The 6,913-nt window shown below is 47.3% G+C and overlaps 1 pseudogene; it reads right to left on the minus strand.

The window, feature by feature from the left end:
• Positions 1–6,356, minus strand: part of LOC112076413 (casein kinase I-like) — a 28,535-nt pseudogene extending 22,179 nt beyond the window's left edge.
• Between the last annotated feature and the right edge of the window lie 557 nt (positions 6,357–6,913).

Consider the following 6,913-nt stretch of genomic DNA (forward strand, 5'->3'; position numbering starts at 1 on the left):
TGTGTGAGGTGCGTTGATTTCACTAACCTGTGTGTGAGGTGGGCGTAAGGGGTGCGGGTGCGGCTGCGTCCTGTGCTCCTCTGGGTCGTCCGGAGGCGGAGGGAATCCCTCTGGCCCTGCAGGGCCCTGGCCTGTCCCTGTCTCAGTCTGTCCTCACCGGCTCTCCTCTCCCTCTCTGCTCCTCCGCTGCCCTGTTGGCGCCCTGTACACACAGAGACATACAACACCATGGAGACAACGGTCACACTCTGTCCCACCCCCAACCCTTCACTATCACAACAACACCATGGAGACAACGGTCACACTGTCCCACCTCCCAACCCTTCACTATCACAACACCATGGAGACAACGGTCACACTGTCCCACCTCCCAACCCTTCACTATCACAACAACACCATGGGATCTTATTGACCAGGAACTTGCTCAATCAGCATTCAAAATGGCTGCCGTTGCCAGGGACACCACTGCTATTCGTGGTGGCCACCTTGGACATTCCATTGCTATGTCTCAATTACCTCTCCTTCCTCCTAAAGTGTGCACTGGTTCACTTCACTGACTTGAAATACAGTGGAAACTCCCACTAGCCCATGTCTCCACCAATCCCAACACTTTTCAGATTTGTGGGAAGCAGTGTACACTTCAGAAGAGAAGGGTGTACACTTCAGAAGAATGGGAAAAGTATTGTGATGAATCCGGTGTAGCAGAGATGTTACTCACAAACTTGAGCATGTTCCAGTCGAAGACGTAGTCGTAGGAGAAGCCTTGTCTGTGGAACAGGTTCCTGAACAGCTGTCTGAGGTACGAGTAGTCCGGCTTGTCGTCGAACCGCAGAGAACGGCAGAAGTTCAGGTACGTGGCAAACTCCGCTGAGAGGAGAAAGGAGAGGACGGGTCAAAATACAGCTCTTTTTATTAATTAACTACTAGAATAAGAGTTAATAATTATGTGGAATAAAATGCCTTGAATGTGACGAATTATGTGGACAACCGATTGTATATTTCACCTTTTTAGACCAGAAATCTATGCATCACATAGTTTTTTTATAAAAACAACATTGTTTTTTCTATTGAAGGCTATCAGTGAGCCTTCAACACGCTACTCTGGTGGTGCATCCAGGTGTAGCGGCAGTTGACTTAGAAATGTTTTTTCTCCGTTTCGCTGGTAATTGATCTCAGTACATATAATCTATAAGGAGGTTTGTGGTTCTCTACCCCTTTCCTATCACCGACATTACAATGTGATTTAATGACAACTTCCGGAGGACATCTGCTCAACATAGAGACTCCTTTTCTTGCAGTATATGCAACTGTATGCATCCAAGCCCCGACTCATCCATAGCTCCTGTGCGTCGCCCAAGAGTCCGCTGTGCGTCCTGTTGCCTCTGCGCTCTCAAACAACAAGACAACGCTACAATACAAACAGACTCGTAATCTGAATCAGATCAAGCTTTCTTCCTGATAAGGTACATGCCTGCAGGGATAAGCTCCTACGCCTATCCATCAGCACTCTGGACCACAGACACGACGCTCCCACTTTCAAAGACTGAGAAGTGGAAATTACACATGACAAGGATCTATACTACGCAAAACATAACTGTTTTGACTTCAGAACCCCCATCAACTTCCGCACAGACAGTCTTCAACTACTCACATGGGTATCCCTTACAGAGAACCTCGATGGGGGTAGATCATTTACTTTCTCACCATGCGTTCGTCTACTTCTGTCTCTTTAGTGGCGGCCTTCAGGCCCGCCAGGGCAGACTGTCCCAGTTTGAAGTACCATCAGGACATAGCAAAGAGACTCAGGTTATCACGACCACAGACTGTCCTGTAGAGGAGAGAGGGAGGAGCTAAGAGAGAGGGTTAGGTTGCGTTGTGTGTGTTACGCTACGCCAGGTGTTGCCTAACTGAGTGTTAATTGGTCCCTCGGTTGTTATATCAATAGGACTATCTAAGACAGTAAATGTCGCATGTCGAACATCTCACTCCACAAATCATGCCATGAAGGGTAGGTGCTCATATGTGGTAGTTTGTGTCCAGCGCCTGGCTGACGTTATAATAACAGCCGTCTTTGAGGGAAGCGGCTGTTTACTAGATTCGCGAAGCTTCTTGCTGCTTTAACAGCCTCCACTCTTCTGGGAAGGCTTTCCACTAGATGTTGGACCATTGCTGCGGGGACTTGCTTCCATTCAGCTACAAGGGCATGAGTGATGTTAAGTGATTAGGCCTGACTCGCAGTCAGCGTTCCAATTCAGGTGTTCGATGGGCTTGAGGTCAGGGCTCTGTGCAGGTCAGTCAAGTTCTTCCACACCAATCTACAAACCATTTCTGTATGGACCTCGCTTTGTGCACGGGGGGCATTGTCATGCTGAATCAGGAAAGGGTCTTCCCCAAACTGTTCCCACAAAGCTGGAAGCACAGAATTGTCTAGAATGTCATTGTAAGCTGTAGAGTTAAGATTTCCCTTCACTGGAACTAAGGGGCAGAGCCCGAACCATGAAAAACAGCCCCAGACCATTATTCCTCCTCCACCAAACTTTACAGTTGGCACTATGCATTGGGGCAGGTAGCGTTCTCCTGACATCGGAATAACCTAGATTCATCCGTCAGATTGCCAGATGGTGCAGCATGATTCATCACTCCAGAGAACGCGTTTCCACTGCTCCAGAGTCCTATGGCGGCGAGCTTTACAACATCTTCAGCTGATGCATGGCATGGCGCATGGTGATCTTAGGCTTGTGTGCGGCTGCTCGGCCATGGAAACTCATTTCACGAAGCTCCCGACGAACAGTTCTTGTGCTGACGTTGCTTCCAGAGGCAGTTTGGAACTCGGGAAGTGTTCTGTTCTGTGAGCTTGTGTGGCCTACCTTCACGGTTGAGCCATTGTTGCTCCTAGACATTTCCACTTCACAATAACAGCACTTACAGTTAACCGGGGCAGCTCTAACAGGGCAGAAATTAAACGAACTGACTGTTGGATAGGTGGCATCCTATGACGGTGCCACTCTGAAAGTCACTGAGCTCTTCAGTACGGGCCATTCTACTGCCAGTGTTTGTCTATGGAGATTGCATGGCTGTGTGCTCGATTTTATACAGCAAAGGGTGTCGCTGAAATAGCCGAATCCACTAATTTGAAGGGGTGTCCACATACTTTTGTATATATAGTGTATATATCCTACCGATTCCCAGGTGCTGTGTGATGGAGCGTGCGCGCGTGCGGTGCGGTTTCTTGTTTCGCGTAGGGATGTGCTTGGTGTGTGCGGGCGTCCGGTACTTACTTGCCAGGCCAAAAAGTCGCATGAGGTTACACCCAGGTTACCCTTCTTGCCCAGGGCCCATCAGGAAGATTGCTGGCTTCACGTCTCTGGATGAAGTTCCTTTAGAGTGGATGTACTCTAACGATGTACTCTATACGGCTGATCTAGGAGAGGAGAGGAGCTCGTCCAATAAAGATAAACAGGCTGTCTTATCTGGAGAGAGAAGCCATGAGAGCTCCGATCCATAAACCAAACTTAGCACCTGATCTGGGAGAGGAGAGCTAATCAATAACAGCTAGCTGGATCTGGAGAGGAACAGAGAAGACGCTGATATCACATAACAACTAGGCTGCTCATGAGAGCGAGAAGTTCGATCAATAAACAGCTAGTCCTGCTCTGAGAGGAGAGAGTCGATCAATAACAGCTAGTCTGCTCCTGGAGAGAGAGCAGAGTGCGATCAATCAACAGCAAGGCTGATCTCGGCCAGCCTTGATCAATAGCTGGGCTGATCTGGAAGGGAGGAGAAGCATTGCTCAATTAGCCTATGGGTAAATCTGGACAGCGTTGATCAGATAGAGCTAGGCTGATCTGGATGAGGGAGAAGGAGCTTTGCTCAAATAGCTACTGTGATCTGGACGGCTTTGCATCAATAGCTAGGCCTGCATCTGGAGAGGAGCAGGAGAGCTTGCTCAATAGCTAGGCTGATCTGACACAGACTTGATCAATAGCAGGCTAGATCTGGAGGGGGAGCTTGCTCTCAATTAGCTAGGGCTGATCTGGACAGCTGATCAATAGCTAGGCTGATCTGAAGAGGAGAGAGTTGAGCTCAATAGCTAGGCTAATCTGGAGAGCTTGATCAATAGCTTAGGCTGATCTGGACGCAGGAGAGAGCTTCGCAATAGCGCTAGGTAGTCTGGACAAGCTTCGATCATAGTAGGACTGATCTGCGCAGAGGAGCCTTGCTCCAAGAGCGTAGGCTGATCCTGGACAGGATTAGCTGGCATTAGCGATAAGCAATAGATCGCATAGAAAGTGATATACCATGGATGAGGTGTCACCCCAATGTATTAAAATGAAAACCAACTGGAGGACACCTAGGTATTATAAACAACTGAGAGGGCACCTGCGTATTATAAACCAACTAAGTACACCTGGTAGTTTATAAACAACTAAGGAACACCTCGGTAGTATAAACACTGGAGGACACCTGGTAGTATAAACACCTGGAGGACACCTGGTAGTATAAAACACCTGGATGAGGACAACCTGAATAGTATAACAACCTGGAGGACACCTCGTAGTATAACAAGCTGAAGGACAACTGGTATTAGTATAAACAACCTGGAGACACCTGGTCAAGTATAAACACCTGCGAGGGACACCGGTAGTTATAAACACCTGGAGGACAACCTGTAGGTATAAAACCTGGAGGACCACCTGTATAGTATAAACAACTGAAGGACACCTTGTAGGATAACAAGAAGCACACCTGGTAGTCTTATAAACCCATGACGAGGACAGCCTGAGTAGTATAAACCACCTGGATGGGACACCTTGGTCAGTATAAACACCTGAGAGGACACCTTGGTAAGTAATAAACACCCTGGGAGGACACCTGGTAGTAAAACAACTGGAGGCACACCTTGGTAGTAGATAAACAACCCTGGTGAGGAACCTGGTAGTAATAAACACGCTGGAACACCTGGTGTATCAACACTGGAGGACACCTGGGTACGTATAAACAATGAAGGACACCTGTATAGTATAAACAACTGGGACACCTGGTAGTATAAACCACTAGTAGTATAAACAACTGGAGGACACGTAGTCATAAAACACGGAGGACACCTGGTATTATAAACAACTGAGAGGCACACCTGTAGTATAACAACTGGAGGACACTAGGGGTAAGTATAAAAAACACCTTGTTATAAACAACTGGGAGGACACCTGCGGTAGTAATAAAACAACTGCGAGGACTACCTAGTAAGATAAAACAACTGAGAGGAACACCTGGTAGTATAACACCTGGTAGTATAAAACAACTGGAGGACACCTGGTAGTATAAACAACTGAGAGGACACCTGTAGTATTAAACAACTGAGAGGACACCTTGTAGTAATAGAACAACTGATAGAGGACACCTAGGTGATATAAACACCTGGAGGACACCTGGTAGTATAACACAACTGCAGGACACACTGGTAGGATAACCTGGAGGACACGAGTAGTTTATAAACAACTGACGAAACATGGTAAGTATAATATTAAAAACACTTGCAGCACTACTGTACACAAAAATTAAAGTACGAAGCAATTTGCCTAATAGGATGTGCATCTAGGATCCAGGTGGGGATATTCTGCTTATATGGCATCCTACGATCCAGCAGGGTTTCTCCTTAATATTCAAGCCTAGCAGCCAGGCAGGAAGTTTCTCTATCACATCTAGATCCAGGCAGGGGGTTTCTCTATCACATCTAGAATCCAGGGCCAGGGTTTCTCCTCTAGACGCATTCATTAGATCAGAGCAGGAGGTCGTTTTCTCTCTCATATGGCATCTAGATCCCAGGGCAGGGGGTTTCTCTAACACATTCTAATCCAGGCAGGGTTTCGCTAATACGCAATCTTTAGAACGGGCAGGGGTTTCTCTACACGAATCATAGATCAGGCAGAGGTTTCCTATATGCATCTAGTCCAGGGCAGGGGTTTCTCTTACGCTCTAGATTTCCAGTGGGCAAGGGGTTTCTCTATCGCAGTCTAGTCCAGGGCAGGGGTTTCCTCTATATGCATCAGATCCAGGCAGGGTTTCTCATATATGCATCTAGTCACAGGGCAGGGTTCTCTATACGCACTCTAGATCCAGGGCAGGAGTGTTTCTCTTATACGCATCTCAAGATCCAGAGGCCAGGGTTTCTCATATATGCATCTAGATCCAGGCAGGGTTTACTCATTCTCTATACGCATCTAGATCGCAGAGCAGGGGTCTCGTATACGCATTCTAGATCCAGAGGCGGGGTTCTCTATACGCATTCTAGAATCAGGCAGGGGTTTCTCTATCGCATCTAGATCCAGGGGCAGGGGTTTCTTACTATCGGCCATCTAGATCCAGGGCAGGGTTTCTCTATTTGCATCTAGATCCAGGGCAGGAGGTTTCTCTAATGCATCTAGAATCCAGAGAGCAGGGGTTTACTCTATATGCATCATAGATCCAGGCGCAAGGGGTTCTCTATATGCACTTCTAGATCCAGGGCAGGTTGTTTCTCTATATGCATCTAAGCCAGGGCAAGGCGTTTCTCCTATACAACAATCGAGATCCAGGCAGGGGTTTCCCTATACGCAGATCTGATCCAGGGCAGGGTTTCTCTAAGTTACACATCTATATCCGGGACAAGGGTTTTTTCTTTACGCAGTTTAGCTCCAGGGCAGGGTTTCTACATATACACATATTCTAATCCAGGGGCAGGGAGTTTTTCTCCGGCATTAAAACCCCCTGGGCATAGACGTAGAACATTAGACAAACGGACCTAAATAGAATTCATCTGAATTATTGTTATGTAGAATTGTTCAGGTTCATCCACCGGCCAAATATTGTGGTTAGTTTGCTTTCAAGAAACGAGAAGGATATATCTGCCTGTCCTATTGACATCTCTTTGCTC

This window comes from Salvelinus sp. IW2-2015, unplaced genomic scaffold, assembly GCF_002910315.2.
Source record: "Salvelinus sp. IW2-2015 unplaced genomic scaffold, ASM291031v2 Un_scaffold3736, whole genome shotgun sequence".
Taxonomy (NCBI): Eukaryota; Metazoa; Chordata; class Actinopteri; order Salmoniformes; family Salmonidae; genus Salvelinus; species Salvelinus sp. IW2-2015.